This window comes from Papio anubis, chromosome 6 (genome assembly GCF_008728515.1).
Source record: "Papio anubis isolate 15944 chromosome 6, Panubis1.0, whole genome shotgun sequence".
Taxonomy (NCBI): Eukaryota; Metazoa; Chordata; class Mammalia; order Primates; family Cercopithecidae; genus Papio; species Papio anubis.
Genome location: NC_044981.1, coordinates 16,898,743 through 16,918,021, shown reverse-complemented (window position 1 = coordinate 16,918,021; position 19,279 = coordinate 16,898,743).

Sequence of the window (19,279 nt, the reverse complement as noted above, 5' to 3'; positions counted from 1 at the left end):
AAAAAAGAAAAAAAAAGAAGGGGAAGAGAAAAGCCACAGAATAAGAGGTATTTGCAATATTGGATAAATAACTTGTTCCTAGGATATTTTATCAAATCAATAAGAAAGACACAAACTCCAATAGAAAGACAGACATTGAAAAGGTACACTACAAAACCCCAAAAGAAAGAGAGTTCTTGAAAAGGCACTCTACAAAAGAGGAAACATACATGCTGAAAAACAATGAAAAGGTGCTCAACCTCATTAGAAAATAAAGAAATGCAAATTCAGCCCACAGGTTTCTATACAACCACCAGATTGGCAAAAATTAACAAATCTGACAAGACTAAGTACTAGTAATGATATGGAGTTACTAATACAGTAACTCTCCTGAAATACTGATGGGAAATAGTTTGCCAATATCCAGTAAACCACTTTGGTAGAACCACTTTGGAAAGCAGTTTGGCAGTATCTAGTAAAATTAGATACTTTCCGTGACCAAGCAAGTCACTTCTAGATTTAACATCCTTGAAAAATTTGTGAAACCTGTGCCTTAGGATATATGTGCGATACCATTCATAACCCCACGGTTTGCAGTGTCCCAAACTGAAAGCAACTCATCTCTCTATCAAAAGCAGAATGGAAGAACTACAGTGTATTTGTACAATAAAATCCTGTACACAGGCTGGGCGCAGTCTATAATCCAAGCACTTTGGGAGGGTTGGGACTAAGGGGGCGTAAAGAAACTGAGAGAGACAGAGAAAGTAGCACTGGATCCTGACATTACAGCTCCTAGTTCTGTTTCTCAGGGGGAGTCACAGTTGCATGAAGTACTTTTGTGTCTTTCCAAAAAAGACAAAGCGTCTTTTTTTGTGTTGGCACGAGTGTGGCTGAGTTAGTTGTTTGTAGCCAACTAAAATTAATTAACTAAAATTAATTTCTATTTGGTTGCAGAGGACTACCTCCTTGAGGACAATGATGATGATAATGGAATCTAACTGTAAAGTCAAGCCCACTCACTGCATTTATTACTAAGTAACTGAAATAATACCCTTCTTTATATTTAAAATGAATGTCTTATCTATATACTGTAGTTGTGTCTCAGTTTTTCATCCAGTCTGACAATCTCTGCCTTTTAATTGGAATGCTTAGATCATTTAAATTTAATGTAATTTTTTATTTTATTGGGTTTAAAGCTACGTTTTGCTGCTTATTTTCTCTTTGTCTCATATGTTTTGGTTACTTTTTCTTTTTCCTGCCTTCTTTGGATGTGAGTATTTTTCAGGATTCCACTCAATCTCCACTATTGCTATTCTCCTTTGTTTTATTTTTTAGTGCTTATGCCAAGATTTATAAGATACATTTTTAACTTACCATAGTCTATCTTCAAATAATATACCACTTTAAGTATAATTTAAGAGCCTCGCACTAGTACTCACAATGGTACACTTTCGTTTCTACCCTCCTGTCCTTTATACTAGAGTTGTCATACATTTGATTTCCATATGTGTTATGCCTTGATATGTATTTTTTATTAATTTTGCTTTAAGCAATTAATTATCTTTTAGAGACACTTTAAAATAATAAAACATTGTCTTTTGTACTTACCCACATATTTTTCGTTTCTGGCACTTTTCATTCCTTCATTTTTGTGTATAGAACCAAATTTACGTCTAATATTATTTTTCTTCTGCCTAAATAACTTTCTTTAAAATTCTATAGTGTAGTTTTTTTTTTTTTTTTTTGGCAATGAGGTCTCTTAGCTGTTGTTTTTCTGAAAAAGGCTTTATTTTGTCTTCATTTTTGAAAGATATTTTGCACACTGCAGAATTCTAGGCTGACAGATTTTTCTTTCCGTACTTTCAAGATGTTGCCTCACTATCATCTACTCTGCATTGTTTTCAACAAGAAGGCTGATGTCCTTATCTTGCTGCTTCTGCACATAATGTGTTTTTCTTCCTCTGGTTGCTTTTATTACTTTCTTTTCATAACTTGTTTTAAACAATTTGCTTATAATGTGCCCTGGTGTGGTTTTATGTTTCTTCTTGGGTTCACTGAGCTTCTAGGATCTGTAAGTTTACGTTTGTCATCAAGTTTCAAAAGATTTACCCAACAGTCCTTAAATGTTCTGCTTTTCCTTCCTTCTTTCTTCTCCTCTGGGACTCCAATTACATGTATGTCAAACTTCTTGATATTTTCCTACAGGTTACTAGTACTCTGTGCTATGGTTTGAATGTGTCCCTGAAAAGCTTATGCGTTGAAAACTTAATTGTCAATGTAACAGTATTACAGAGTGGAGCCTTTAAGAGGTGATAGGGTCATGAGAGCAGACCCATTCCTTATGAATGCATCAGTGTGGTTATTGAAAGGGTGGACTGGCCAGTGCGGTGGCTCATGCCTGTAATCCCAGCACTTTGGGAGGTTGAGGTGGGCGGATCCCTTGAGGTCGGGAGTTCAAGACCAGCCTGGCCAACATGGTGAAACCCCGTCACTACTAAAAATACAAAAAATTAGCTGGGCGTCGTGGCAGGTGCCTGTAATCCCAGCTACTCAGGAGGCTGGGGCAGGAGAATTGCTTGAACCTGGGAGGCAGAAGTTGCAATGAGCCGAGATCACGCCACTGTACTCCAGTCTGGGCAGCAGAGCGAGACACCGTCTCAAAAAAAAAAAAAGGGGTGAGTTAGTTCTTGCAGAGTGAGTGAGTTCTAAGAGAACGGGTTTTGTAAAAGCAAGCTCAGATTGCTCTAGAGAGCTCTTGTACGTGTGCTTGCTTGCCCTGCTGCTCTTCCATCATGTTATGTCATAGTACGAAGCCCTCACCAGATGCTGCCTACATGCCCTTGAATTTCTCAGCCTCCAGAACTGTGAGCCAACTAAACTTCTTTCTGTTATAAATTACCCAGTCACAGGTATTCTATTATAGCAACAAAAATGAGCCAAGACACTCTCTTTTTTTCAGGCTTTAAAAATAATCTCTGTTTTATTTTGAGGCGTTTATATTGCTATGTTTTCAAGTTCATTGCAATGTCCAATCTGCTGTTGATCCTGCTTGCTATAATTTTCATTTCAGGTATAGTGTTTTCCATGTCTAGAGGTTCAATTTAGTTTTTTGTTTTTTTTTTTAATCTTTCATTTATTTTCTCATTATGTTAATATCCTTGACCATAGTTTGTTGTTGTTGTTTGTTTGTTTTGGGGTTTTCTTTTTTTTTGAGACAGAGTCTTGCTTTGTCACCCAGGCTGGAGTGTAGTGGCACAATCTTGGTTCACTGCAGCCTCAACTTCCTGGGCTCAAACAATCCTCTCACCTCAGCTTCCTGAGTAGCTGGGCACATGCCACCACGTCCAGCTAATTGTTGTATTTTTTGTAGAGACAGGGTTTTGTCACATTGCTCAGGCTGGTCTTGAACTCCTTGGCTCAAGAGATCCACTCACCTCGGCCTCCCAAAGTGATAAGTTTACAGGCATGAGCCACTGTGCCTGGCTACCCTTGGCCATATTTATAATAGCTACTTCAAGGCCTTTGTCTGCTAGTTTCAGCATCTGTGTTATTTCTGAAATTTTTTCTATTGATTGTTTTTTGCTTTTGTTATGAGTTCTATATTTTCCTGCCACTTTTCATGCCTGATAATATTTTTATTGAATACTAGACATTGTGAACTTCACATTATTGAGTGCTGGATTATACGGTATTCATTTAGCGTGGGACTTTGTTCTGGAATGCAGTTATGTAACTTCAAATCAGTTTGATCCTATCAAAGCTTTGCTTTTAACCTTTGCTAGGACAAGGCCAGAAAAACAGTTTGTCTACGGCTAATTTAGCCCCACTCACTAGGGAGAGCCCTTTCTGAGTTTTATACCCAATACCCATTTATTCAAATTCTCTCCTCTTTGACTGCTGGGGATGTGATCCATTTCCAGTCTTACGTGAGCTTGGGAATTTTTTCAGCCTCCATTCTGGAAGTTCTTTTCCAAATTTTTTTTTTCTGCCAAAAAATCAAGGGTATCTTTCTGCACACCTATCTCTATATCTTTCTCTCCTCTCTTTCTCTTTCTCTCTCTCCTCCATCAGTATTTGTACCATTCATTTTAGCTGTCTTATGCTTCCTGAATGTCAATCTCTGTCTTTCTTAACTCAATACAACTGCTGGCTTATGTTTGGGTTTCCCCTCCCTGTGCTATGGCCAGGAAAGTGCCTCCAGATGAGAAACTGCAGGAATCACAGGACTCACTCATTTATATTTCTGCTCTAGAGATCACAGTCCTGCACTCTCTTTTGTCTAATGTCTGAAAACAGTTGCTTAATTCTACAGCAGTTATTCCTTCATAAGCAGAAGCAGAAGTTCTACTATATTTTGTGTTGTGCTGTTTGTTTAGTTTTTTTTATTGTGGTGATGGTTTTTCTTTTGCATGATATATCTCATTACATTCAGATGTGTAATAAAATTGGTCTGTAATTGCTCTGATCTCACAGTGCTGAAGAGCTGTGGAAGAGAGGGAGGATCAGGGAATAAATTTTATCCCAATTTGGATGAATCATTCCAATGCATCAGTTTAAATTGTCTCTGTAAGTAGCACAATTTCTGCTTAGATGAGAAAATAACATCAAGTATTTCAAAGTTCTGCCATCCTCCTAGGGTGACCAGTTTATACTGGTTTTCCTAAAAGTTTTCCAGTTTTCGCACTACAAGTCCTGCACACTGGAAAACCACTAAGTCCCAGACAAACTTGGACAGTTAGTCAGTATGTTCCTCCAACTTGTCTCCAAGATGAAATCTGATTTGAGGGGCAGTGGTGTGTCTTCCCATCCCCGTGGCTGCAGAGGAATGATTAAGTATGAACCAAGTGACCTGTGTGTTCTTACTGGCCACCAGCCAGAACTAGTGAACAGAGACCCAATTGTCCCATTCCTGGCTATTTTCCTAGAGCTGAAGCAATGTGTCTAGGGAGCAATGGCTGTCTCTTCTTGATGACCAGGCTTTATCTCAGTGGTCACTGGCCCAAGGAAACCCTGTGTTCTGGCTAAGACTCGTTCTTCCTCCAGATTGACCCATCTGTCCCACAACCTTCATGTATAGGGTCACTGCACAGTAACCCTTACTGGCAAGCTCTTCAGACAGCACTCTTAGCTACCTTTGACATCTCTCTGCAAGGCACACTGGAAATTCTTTATTCTGTCCACAACTTGGGCAATGCTGTGGGGCTAAACCAAGATCCTTTATCTGCCTAACCATATGACGTTACTGAATTTAGTTTCATGTGGTCACCTTCAGCTTGTTGTGGGAACAGTGAATGGTCACCTTTTGCCATCATGAAAGGGAACTGGGTCAAGCTGATCTGCAATCAGCATTTTCCTTAACCTGCCTAACATCCCTTCCCAAACTGGAAGCTGAGTCTGGGGATCAGGAATACATCTGACTGCCCGTTTCTCCTACGCTGGCTCCCTTATTTTCTCACTATTCTAGGGGAGCTGAAAGAGATGGGATTTGGGCTTTTCACCTCTTCTTTGTCATGTGTTTCTTCTACAGGCCCAAAGCATAAAGAAAACAGATCCACCAGGTCTACCTCTTGTTATGTAAAAGAGGGATTTTAAAAATATTGTAATCATTTTTCCTCTATAGCCTGGCTTTCTAGATTCACATCTCAGAAATTGAACATTAACTCTCTTTTTTTTTTTTTTTTTTAAGATGGGAATCCCCCTCCGTCATCTAGGCTGGAGTGCAGTGGCATGATCTTGCTCACTGTAGCCTGTACCTCTGGGCTCAAGCCATCCTGCCACCTCTGCCTCTCAAATAGCTGGGGCCACAGGTGTGCACCATCATGCCCTGCTAATCTTTTGTATTTTTGGTAGAGACAGGGTTTCACTATGTTGCCCGGGCTGGTCTTGAACACCTAAGCTCAAGCAATCCACTCGCCTTGGCCTCCCAAAGTGCTGGGATTACAGGCATGAGCCACTGCACCCAGCCAACTCTTTCTTCCTGCATTTCAGCCATAATATTTTCATCCTCCCTTTGCCCTCTCTATGCCCAGCCAGGAGGCAAATTCAAAGGAAAAGTACGTTTGTATATTTCAAAGTAAGACTTCCTTACATGTGATTTCTAAAATTTAACTTTTAACCTTCTTTAGTTTTAAATGTACTTACAGAAGACAGTAGTTCTTCTGGATTTTCTTTTTTTAAATTTTTAGAATCTTTGTATTTCTGTGAGGGAGTTTTGTCCTTTACATATTGGCATAATTGATATCCTCGCCTTACATCTGTTACTAATATTAAGCTTTCTATTCCTGTAAGGCTCCTTGCTATTACCACCTTAAAATCTTTTTATTATAAATTTTTCATCAGTTGTGATTTGTAAGGTATGTATCATAGTCTCAAATCTGCTCATATATTAGTTCCCAAAGTTTCATGGGGATATTAAGAGCTGTTACTCACAACAAAGAAATTGTGCCAATAAATATGTTTGGGAAATTCAGGATACATTAAAGTAAACAGCCTTCTCACTGTAGTTCTTATAATTTTTAATATGTTAATGAATTTTAGGCTCCAATAGCAGAAAATACACAACAGGCCAAATTTATTTGAACACAGAATCCCTTTTCCAACAAACCTTTAGTGAAACAATTGTCTTATAGAAAACTATTGGAAAAATGTGGTGCTGATTTTTACATTTTTGCACCTATATTTATGTAAATATTAGTGAATAAAAGTACTACTGTCGTCTGCCCTAAATATTCTCCGGTTCCTCCTGAGGTTTATTTTCCAGCTTTCTCCACTCTACTCGATGACTCAAAGACTTTCTTCTATGGGCTTAGCTGGGTTTCCTCTTCCTCTGGGTCTCAGTTGGGTTCAGCCCATGAGGCTCTGGTGGGAGATGGAAGCATGGGAGGAAAGAGCCCATTCTATCTACTTCCATGGTGCCCTTCCTGTAGGGCCATGGATTGGCACAGCTGTGTGCTTCTCTTGAAGGCTGCAGCTCCTGGCAGGAAGCGTTTCTATAATTATCTATTTTTCTTTTCCTTACCTCTGTGGACCTAGGAGTTGGTAGCAGCTACCTGCTCATACTATCCCCAAGTGTTTCACCATCTCTTGCTGGTCCCGCATAACCTCCTACAAGGGTTATGATAAACCTTCACTAAACTCTCCTCAGTTATACCTTGGGTGTGAGTGATCAGTTGCCTGTCAGTTCTCTGATTCACATCGTGCTCACTGTGTAAAATATCAAAATTAACACACTTATGCTTTCTCATCCCTTTTCCCCTGCAACCCCAATTTTTGTTAGTTAATATGGAATTCTTTTTTTTTTCTTTTTTTTTGAGACGGAGTTTTGCTGTGTCGCTCAGGCTGGAGTATAGTGGCACGATCTCATCTCACTGCAACCTCCGCCTCCTGGGTTCAAGTGATTCTCCTGCCTCAGCCTCCTGAGTAGCTGAGATTACAGGCATGTGCCACCACACCTGGCCAATTTTGTATTTTTAGTAGAGACGTGGTTTCACCATGCTGGTCAGGCCTGTCTTGAACTCCTAATCTCAGATGATCTGCCTGCCTCGGCCTCCCAAAGTGCTGGGATTACAGGCGTGAGCCACTGCGCTCAGCTGTTAATACGGAATTGTATGTGTAATTTCATAGTTTAAAGTATTATTAATATGATCATCATTATTTTATGTTGAACATTTTGTTTATTAGGAAATGTTAAAATAAATAAATGACATTTTGCGTTCTATCTCTTCAATCATACTAATAAATATTATTTAGAATAACTCTGGTTTAAATAGTTTTAAGGCTCACTTTTAGTACTTTTGTACCAAAGTTTCTATGTTCTTGAACGTTACCTTGGTTAATTACTTGGTTAGCTAAAATAGTTGTCAAAAAGAATATATAAATTGTACATTTTCAAAGTCATTGCTTCGTCTACAGTATCTTTCTTTGTCTTTCTCAGAATAATCATTGCGCTTGATATGAAATTCATGAATCAACATCCTCTCAAAATTTTTTAGACGTTGTTTCCATTATCTATTGTATTTGAAGAGTATCGAGAAATTGTCTGGGGCCAAGTCAATTTTTCTTTGAGGCTCATTATGTCCATCTTAGTTTCCATCGCTGCCAACCAACATTTCAGGGAAAAATATCTGCATTTCAGAAACCTTCTCCTTCCTTCCTTCCTTCCTTCCTTCCTTCCTTCCTTCCTTCCTTCTTCTCCTCCTCCTTTTCTTTCTTCTTTCTTTCTTTTCCTCTCTCTCCATCTCTCTCGGTGTCTCTCTCATATACCGCATACTTTAATATCGTAAAATATCATAATATTTTACAATCTCTATGAAATGTAGCATTTAACCACATTTCTCGCCTATTTCAGTCTTTACCATGAAACTTGCAAAATGATGATTTTACGATTTTTACCAGTTGGTCTCTAGCACTCAACTGTAAATGAGAGCCCTCTCTTCTCCCTGAATTATTTATTTATCTATTTATTATCAGCATGGATACATGATTTCCTATTTTTTTTCCAATGGTTTAAAAGTCATTACTGTACTTAATTATTTTAGTTCAGAATTTCCCAGATCTGGCCAGTGGGAGTCTCTCCAATCTGAGACACTCTCTTTAGACATTTAATTGCTCATTTACATCAAGATTAAGATGCAGGGAATCAGATGCTTATGCTCAAGTCACCAGCCTGTTCTAGAACTGACATCATTTTCTCATTGTACATTTCCCCATAGCCAGAATAGGCATTAGACATCAATGCACTGAGTTCTTTCTACATTGCCTCAACCCCTCCCTGATGATATTCTTTTGTATACTGATTGCTATAAGCTTCTGTATATATGCACATGTGTTTAAATTAGAACAATCTGTAGATAAAACTTTTTTTAATCAGGTCACTGTAAAGCAAGGTCTGACATATTGTACATAAATTCAAATGTGCTTATGCAAAAATCTATCTAAAAATATAAACCTCATGTCTGCAAAGTCTAATGATATGTGTGTGTGTGTGCGCGCGCGTGCGTGCCAGCGTGCATGTGTGTGTGTGTGTCTGTGTGCGTCCACTATGGCTGGAAAACATCCAGGGAAACAAGCTATCTCTTATTAAAACCACAGGAAAGGTGGCATTGGGTGCAGCTGGTTATCAAAACCAGGCTTTCCCAAGGCTTGCAAATGGTTGGTTCTGAGAATAGCGAAGTCCGGTAGAACACAGAAAAAGGAAGGAAGCTGGTATGAATTAGAGCTGAAGCCAAGCCCAAGGCAGAGACTTGATGTCAGATACGGAGCAGAAGACTCTGGCCTCCGCTCAGCTGAACCAGAGGTAGAAGCAGCCCAGTACTCTGGAGAGCTCCTGAACACAAAAGGTTTGCTAGGCTTGTAATCTTCCAAACACCATTTTGATTCTCTGCTGTGTCTGGAATTCTTAGAGGACTAAAAAGCTTCTATGCCCCTCATGTTCCTGCTGCCCCTCTATCCAACCATGTAACCATTTCCATCCTCCTAAGAGCTTTTGCAATCTTTGCACTGGGGAGGACAGGTTCTCATAGAGTAGTCATATCTTTAGAGGGGTGTGCACAGCCCAGAGTAAGGACTCCGGGACAAAGCACCAAAAAAACGACAAAAATCCTGGCATTCCCCTCTTACCTCTGTGTGGGTGAGTGTTGCTGCTGAGAGTGGCCTCTCATGATACCTCCTTGCATGTGTGCATGGCACGTGAATGTCTCAGAGGGCTACATGCGACAATTCACAAACTCAGTTTTTAACCCCCCTTTTGCCATTCAGCTTGTGACACGTGGCCATCAGAGACAGCACCCAGAGTTACACAGCGCTCCCTTCCCAATGAGGCTGCCACATGTCACCAAGAGCTGCAGTTCTCTCTCGCACATTTTGCATAATCAGTTTCTATTCTGTCGTGTTCTCTCACACATGGTGCTCTGAGACTATTCTGGAAAATAGAGAATTTTTTCAGTTTAGATGAGTAGCATGATTTTACGTTGTGCTCAGCCTGTTTGGTAAATGAAATCAATTACTCATCTATCTGTCAGATGAAGAGAAAGACACATGCCTGCGTGTAACCTGTTTTTAGATCCAGAGACCATCGCTTTGCTTCCATCACGCTGAGAATAACAACAATCCACATCATGGCCCTGAGAGCTGATGTTTGCATTCAGATTTCTAACTTAAAAAATTCCACACCATGGGTTTCTGCAATAGCTTCTAAATGTTTCCCCTCCTTTGAATACATTCTACATTCTGTAAGCCATTCTCTGATCAAACCTTTGGAAGCACTACTTACTACTTGGCTTACAGACTGAGTTTTATCGTTGACTGGCTACCCAATCTAGTAAAATCACACCTTCCCCAAGCCGCAACTTCCTGAAAAGTAACACTGGGATCATAATACTACTTCTTCCTTAAAGGATGGTTAGGAGAACTCACTAAAAAATTGTAGGCGAAGAGTTTTGTAAATTATAAATTCTTAGAAGGTGTTCACTATTTCTATGATCTTTCTATGGCTTCTCACTACTGAAATTTCAAACTCTACTCCGGCATGCAAACAACTCTTGGACCAAAATCCACCCAAACACATTTTTGTCATTTTTGTATGACTCGCTGGTGTGAAACTTCTTCCCCAGCTGAACTTGTATCCCTGCATTTTCACTGGGTGTGGCCAAAGTTGAATAATAAAGTCCAGAGAAGTGCAAGACAATGGAGAAAAAGGCAAGAGTACCAGATAAGTTGGCAAAACTTAGATTTCAGTAAATATTTTAGACATCGATTTTTCATCCAACTCACAATGCTCAAGTGCAACCTCTCAGCACCTTTATGTTGGAAAGATGACTAGGGTTTGAATTACACCAATGACGTTTTCCAAGTATGTGACCTTAGGACACTCACTTATAATTTCCTTTTTTCCTCTGTTGAAAAGTTTGAACCTTACCAGACAGTTGGGAAGAGTTGATGTGGCAAAGTATATATATATATATACACACACACATATATATATATATATATATATATATATATATATATATATATGTATCCATATCCATATCCAGATCCATATATATACTTTTTAAGTGTTAAAATATTAAAGGACCGCACAAATGTTAGTTTGCCATTGTTGGGTCATTGCAAGGACTGATGAATTCATAGTGCTTAAAAGAAACCTGCACAGCAATTCTTTTGATCCACAAATCCTTGTCTAATCTCGATGGCAGATGATTCCGTTAGTCTCTCAATAAGTCTGTCCTCAGATTTCATAAGTAGCGCCATTGTAAGGGCAGAGGAGAAGTAAACAATCTAAAAATACTTTCCTCACTAATTTCCCCTAAATTTGGAGAAACAGACAGCGTCTGTGAAAGCAGTAGCCTCGTGCTAGAGCATTCATGGATGAGTCAAACCCCTTTCCATCCGCTGCCAGATTTTTATTCATTCAGGGGCTGTCGACTCAGTTTGGGGCTCTGTTTTCCTTCCTCTTCCTGCACACTACCTCCTTCTCAATCTGCATTACCCATTAGCACACCTCCCCGTGGGAGGACCAGGAAAGAAGACATTGATTAAGTCAAATAAGTCGATATGAGTACTTTTTAACAATTTACACTGGTGAAGGAGCAGGTTAAATAAGTTGTGGTTTGTAAGCACTCTGTGAACTTCATTCATCTATGACCGCTCTTTCTCCTTCAACAGAGCCACAAATAACTACAGGTGGACTCTCGCGGAGCCCCTCTAGTAAAAACTTAGCTTCTTTGGCAAACAGTCATAAAGCAATTTTGATGTGTAGGGTTTTGTTTTTTTCTTTTTCCTTTTACAAATAATGAAATGCCACTCATCTACTTAGAACTGCTCTATGGACCTTGAGGACACCCAGGCCAGGAAATGGCAGCCCCCTAGAGAGTGGCTGCCCTGGAGCAATTGTCTTCATACCAGAAGAAGTGGGCAGGACATAAGGTGAGGGGGGAATAGCCTTCAGCCAAATCCCAATAGAGACAGTGCATTCTTCACCTGAATTGCATTCTGCAAGCATACTTCCAAGATGTATTCACTCCCCTGAAAACAAGCTGCCTAAACATCTGTGGGGAGACAAAGGAAAACATGGGGAAGGAACCCAGAAATGAATATTTCAGCATAAACGTGGGAAGAAGTACACTGCAACTTGCAAACAGCCTTCTGTACCACATGCCATAAATTAACACAATATAAATTTATACATATTTACACCACATAGTCTCTAACTATATAAATCCTCAATACTCAGACTTGTGGAGTAGGTGTAAGAGAACAGTCCATATGTTTATTCATGTTCTGTGGAACTCTAGGGAACTTGGTGATTATACACTCTCTCTCTCTCTCTCTCTCTCTGTATGTGTGTGCATAATTAAAGATGATTCTAAATGTTTAAATCAAATTAATGCCTAAAGGCAAAACACTGTTTTAGAAAATGGTGCCATTTTTCAGATAATCACAGCCCAAAAGAATTTTAATTCTATTTAACTAAGCTTTCACCTAGTTGGTTTATGTATTCCAAAACTTTGGTAAATAGTGACTGATCTATACATAAAGATTTTGTAAACTTTTTATAGATGGAAAAGACAATTTAAAGGACTATTCCCTAGGATCTGTTATCCCCATGAAAGAAAGTAGGATTAAAATACAAGATTTCACAATTTATACTTGGAAACTTCTTAGCTAATGAGAGACTTTGTGATATCTTGAGGGTTGGGGAGTGGGAGGAAATATCAGAATAGTGGGGTTCTCCTCCTGGCTCTGCCATTTACTTATTCTTCTTGGAAAAGTCCCTTCACCTTTCAAAGGATAAGGGAAATAGTAATATCTGCCTTGAATACCTCAAAAAAAATGTGAGAGTCAGTGACACAGAGCTGCTATGAAAGTACTTGGCAATTGTAATGTCTTTATATGTACTGTCAAGTCATTGTTATGGTTTCTTTTATAATTCACTAAGCAAACAAAATGCATTCAATTTCTTTTATAGCTTTCTTGGAAGAAATCTACAGCTGGGTTGCTGTTGACACTCTTTGTATCAGAAGAAAGCCATCCACGATGGTCAGAGAAGCACATCACAGCACCGATTGCCAAATTGCTTTGGCACATGCATGTGTGTGGGCGGAGACTGTGGCTGTGTCTTGGACACTGCCCAGCACTCAGTGGGCACTTATTAAATATGGAATAACAAGAAGTATTTTAGAGGGAGATGGCTGTCTGACACAAACAAGACAGCAATTTTTTCACATGTCACCCATTTAAAGGTATAGCAGCTGTGAAGTGAGTAGAGCCTTCATTGTACATGTAGGCACCAAAGAATCATACTAAAATAGAGTTGCACTTATCATAGCCGAAGTCATAACTGTTACACAATGACTACTAAGAGTAGACGCTTAGTCTCTGCTTCGCTTTACACTGACAGCAAATAGAATCGACTTCAAATGATACCTTGTCTCTGTTTCAGTCTGCCTTTTTTTCTCCTCCTTAAACTATGAGAGGATGCTAGTATGCATCATTTGAGGACTACAGAAGAGAAGTCTTTCTTCTGCCCACATCCTTATAAACATGGAAAAAGTCTACACATCACAGAGATGCCCTTAGACTACATATAATGACCAGGATATAAACCCAGGCTAATGTGCAATGATAGAGGGATGCTCGGTTCATGCTGACACCCCTGTCCACTCCACACCATCGCCAGTACCACCATGCCTAGCACAGCAGTGATGGCTGCAGTGGAGTTACCCAACCTCATGCTCAGTGAAGTCACTGGTAACTACGACTCCATGTGAGGAATAGATTTTTGCAGGTCTAAAAATTAAGAGCAGTACCTAAAGGACATGCGGGAGCACCAGGCTAGAGTGAAGCCCTGTGCAGCCTCATTTTTAGGAGTGAAGGAAGGACCTGTAATGAATGAATAAGAATATTTGAAACGTTCGCTTTCTCACACTTTTTCTTGTATGCCACTCACAGCCTGCTGGGGATAAAGATGTGAAGTTAGGAATGCCCAATTGAGAGTAACATTTTCAATTTTAAGATCACAGATCACTTTGCCAGTCTGATGAAATCTATGGACTCCTTTCCAGAAAAATACATGTGACACAAAATTGTAAATGTAATTTTAGAAGGTTGATTGCCAGTCAAACCCTGTTTAAGAACTCTGAAGAATTAAGGAAAAGACAGCAAGGGAGGACTACTTATTAGGCTTGTATAGAAACCGTAGGGCTAAAATGGAGAAGGAGAATATATTAGTTTCCTATTGCTGTTGTAATAAATCATCCCCATTCAGTGCCTTAAAACAACACAAATTAATCTTCTTACAGTTGTGGAGGTCAGAGGCCTAAAATGGTTCAGTAGAGCTGTGTTCCTTCTGGAGGCTCTAGGGGAGAATATGTTTCCCTACCTATCCCAGCTGCTGATTTCTTGATTCATAGCGCCACATCACTCCAACCTCTGCTTTCATTATTATATCTTGTTCTCTGACTCGGACTCTCACCTGCCTTTTATAAGGTCCTCTGGGATTGCATTGGACCCACCTGGATTATGCAAAATAATCACCTCATCTCAAGATTCGTAACTGAATCACCTATGCAGAGTTTCTTTTCCCATGTAAGTTAACATATTCAGTTTCTGGGATTTAGGATATGGACATCTTTGGGGCCATCATTCAGCCTACCACAGGCTGCTTCAAGGTTTTCACATTGCACAGCACTATTTGAGAGAATAGACTGGCATTCAGGCTAGAAGAGTTACCCAGAAATTGATGGTGGGTATTTGATTGACATCCAAGCTTCTATATTTTCAGGGGAGTTACTGAATGGGGCCAAATTTAAGCAATGGGAAGAAATTAGACCTCCGTGCTTGAGAAAAGCATAATACTTTTTCACCCCATGACTCCAGGGGAAAGTTGCCTGGGCTCACTGTATCTTGAGTATCTTGAATGAAACTCTGCAAACTGGCTCATTGAGAACCTCAAATGGTAACAGCTCTGAAAGACAAGGAAGAATGAAGAATACACTCGAATATGTTGAGCATGTGTGCTAGTCAAAATGATTTATATTATTCTTCCCACAGTTTGCCTGATACTTGAAAGCCACTTTTTTCTAAAATTTCTAAATTATTATATTAGTCTGTTCACATGCTGATATGAAGAGATACCCAAGACTGGGTAATTTATAAAGAAAAGAGGTTTAATTGACTCACAGTTCCTCATGGCTGGAGAGGCCTCATGGCAGAAGGCACCTCTTCACAGGGCGACAGGAGAGAGAATGAGTCCAAGCAGGTAAAATGCCAGACGCTTATAAAAGCATCAGATCTCGTGAGACTCGCTCATTAACACAAGAACAGCATGGGGGAAACCACCCCCATGATCTAATTACCTCCACCTGCTCCTGCCCTTCCCATGTGGGGATTATTACAATTCAAGGTGAGATTTGGGTGGGGACACAGAGCCAAACCATATCAATTACCTAGATAATCTCTTCAGTTGTCCTTTTCATTTTGTCTAGATAAACAGGATAATGTCCAAGGTAGGATCTGAACTTGTAGAAAAAGTAATGAACATAGGTCATACTATATTAGGACTTTGCAATTACCTGGAGAAACACTTGCAGATTTCATATACCACTAAGAGGTACTATTCTTAGCAAGATTCACACTTGGTATGCTCAATTTCAATATGAATTCAATATTTGAGGAGAAGGAAATTAAATCAGCACTTGGGTTGTTGTTTTCTTTTTTGATCTACAGCAGACTGGTCTGTCTGGATCCTGTGATCAAGATAGAATGTCATTATCCTGGTTTTTGTCTGTGACCTGTCAGAGCGGACGACTGGGTTTGAACTGAAAGGCAGCACATATGCTTCTGAAATGCTTAATTGTAGCAACACAGAAACATTGAATAAGCTTCATGTTGAAAATGTTGTCATTTCTCTTCCTAAGCCCTTCAGTGTTAAAACTGGGCAAAAAATAGACGGTCGAGCAAAGGCTGTTGTTTCCCTGATGTTCTCAGAAGCCAGCTCCCAGTTCTTGGCTAAGCCTTGCTGCCGAGTTTGAACTGAAGCTGGTGAGCAGATGAATGCTATACATCTCCCACAATGAAAATCAATTGTAGGCTTATATCTTTCTAGAGCATTGCACCAGAGTACTGTTGATCTGCTTTTTTGCTTTAAATGGAAAACTCTCTGGGGAAGTTTTGTGTACTCTAAACAAGATCTCTGTAGGATCAGATAATAGGGTCTGTGTGAATGTAATACAAAATAGAGAGAGAGAGGCGGGGGGCAAGCATGCTAATGCAGATTAGAAATTATTCAGCTGAGACTTTCATTTACTGAGGCGCATAATGTAAAAATGCCACTATCTCAACTGCCATTTTCTTGTGATTTCTCCAAAGATTTTGGGACGATTATTTTTAAAACAGAACTGCTTTAACTCCTAAGAAGTCAGTTCTGGAAACAAAACTTAATATGTGTTTCATCTACGCTATTTGTATTTTTAAAATTGCCCACACTTTGAAGGTAATACTTAAAGAATAGTAGATATGATTATCACTGATTTCATTTGGATAATTAAGGAATACTTGTTTTGAAAGGGGGTACTTTTTAAAAAGGAAATAGAAAATGTTTAGATACCTCAATTTAATGATCCAAAGGACAAATGTCTGATGTACAGGATACAATACGTATGATAAGGACACTACTTTTAGTGCTATGATTACCAAATAGGACCACGTCATGAAATTCCATATGTCAGTTCTTGACATGTTCCTTCTTGTATTAATGAGGGTTGTCCAGAGAAACAAACAATAGGATAGATATACACATATATATATATAAAGAAATTATATATACATATACATACATACATACATATCTACATATCTATCTATGAAGAAATACATTATAGGGAATTGGCTTATGCAATTATGGAGGCTAATAAATCTTAAGATCTGCAGTCAGCCAGCTGGAGACCAAGGAGAGGCAATAGTGTAGTTTCAGTCTGAAGGCTGGTGGGCTTAACACCTAGGAAAACCCAATGTTTCAGCTCAAGTCCAAAGACGGAAAAGAATTTAAAAAAAAATGATGTCCTGATTTCAAGGTAGTCAGACAGGAAGAGCTCCCTCTTACTCTCAGAAGGGTCAGCCTTTTTGTTCTATTCAGGTCTTCAACTGATTGGATGAGGCCCACCCACATTAAGGAGGGCAATTTGCTTGACTCTGTCTACTGATTCAAGTTTTAATCTCATCCAGGAACACCCTCACAGACACACCCAGAATGCTTGACCAAAGGTCTGAGAACCCTATGGCACCGACTAGTTGATACATAAAATCAGCCATCCCTGATAACCATCACTCATCTACCCATCCATCCAGCCATTTATTCGTTTGCTCGATCTACATTATGAGCACCTACTGTGTGCCAGATTTTGGGGCTAGGAGCTGGGAACACCAAAACAAATAAGGTGGTTTTGACTTCTAGCAGGATGGCATGAGGAGCTTCACAAATCTGCTAGCCAGTGAAACTGGTTTAAAAATATATATATTTTTTTCTTTCAGAGATGGGATCTCCCAAGCTAGAGCTCAGTAGCACAATCATAGCTCACTGCAGCCTCAAACTCCTGGGCTCAAGTGATCCTTCTGCCTCAGCCCCCAGAATATGGCGTGCACCAGCACACCTGGCTAATTTTTTATTTTTTATTTTTTTGTAGAGATGGTGTCATGCTATGTTACCCAAGGTAATCTTGAACTCTGGCCTCAAACAATCCTCCCTCCATGGCCTCTCAAATTGTTGGGATTATAGATATGAGCCACATGCCCAGCAAAATTATTTTTAAAAACAAAACAAAAATAACCATTTAAAGTCTCTAGAATCTGTTCTAAGGGAATACAGCAAATAAAGAAGCATTTAGGAGAACCTACTAAAACTGAGTAAGAACAGTGAGAATCTGTGGTATCTGAACCAATACCACTCCCTCCTTCTCCTCTCCAAGCTTAGTGAAATGGAAACTACACTCCAGACAGCTAAGAGCACATAGCTCCCTCTCCAGACAGCTCCTAGTCAGAGGATGTCAGCACTTCTCATCTTGTCCCCAGCTGCCTATTGCTGAGGCTAAAATCTGGGTGAGTGCAGCCAAGAGATAGAGGCTCCCTTCTTCCATTCAGCCTGCACTTGTGGGAAGGCTTTGTGTTGGGTGCAGTGCTGCTGATTATACAAAGGCCCTGATTGCTATTGTATCATCTCTCAAGGTGATGGATCTATGCCAGGAGAAGTAAGCTGAAAAGACCTGAGGCTACTAGCCCCTCTCCCTTCCATCAAACATTCAGTTCCAAAAGTGAGGTGTCACTCAGAGAGAAACACACTATTGTCCCCACTTCCAGCCCCAGATCTACAGCCCAGAAATTTTGCCCAAGTAGAGAGGCAGACTATAAAGCAGAGAGCCCCAAGTCTCTTCCTAAAAGAACTTACTTCATTCACAAGAAAGTATGCAGAAGTTCAAACCTAAGCGCATGATCAAAAACAATGGACTTGTGGTTTAAAAACAAACAAAAAAAATTAAAAAAAAAAAAAACAGTTGAGAAGACATTGACAGGTTCATTGGAGATATATGCTAAACTGTAGGTCAGCTATTTTGCTGGAGAAAACAGCCAGGGAAAGAGGAGCCCTAGAAATCTGCTGGGAATTCATGGAGCTCAGCATCTGGGTATAGTCAGTGAAAGAGATAGCTAAAGAGAGCTGTGCCACTTTGTCAAAACCACTGTCATCCCAGAGTGACTGCAGGCTTACCCAATGTTGTACCCTCTGAAGAACATCAGAGACTTAACATAGAGCAGTGAGGAGAACAGAATTCACTAAAGTTACGCAGCGGCAAACAAATAAGCAATAAAAAGCCTGGGCGGTGGAAGGATTGTATTCAGAGTTGCTATAATGTATTATCTAAAATGCCCAGTTTCCAACAAAAAATTATGAAACATACAAAGAGAAAGTATGAACCATGCACTGGAAAAATAAGCAGGTAACATAAACTGCTTATAAAAACAACAAAATGTTGGTATAACAATGACTTTGAAGTAGCCATTACAAATTTGTCAAAGAACAAAAGGGAACCATAATTAAAGAAGTAATGGAAGGTATAATGATAATGCCATATAAAATAGACAATATTAATAAAGAGATTCTAATTACAAATAAAATGTAAATCATGGAGTTGACAAGTACCATACAGTTGGCCCTTGAACAATGCAGGTTTGGGGCACCATCACTCTACACAGTAAAAATATTACATGTAACATTTATTGAAAATTGAATTGCTTAATATGTACCAGACTG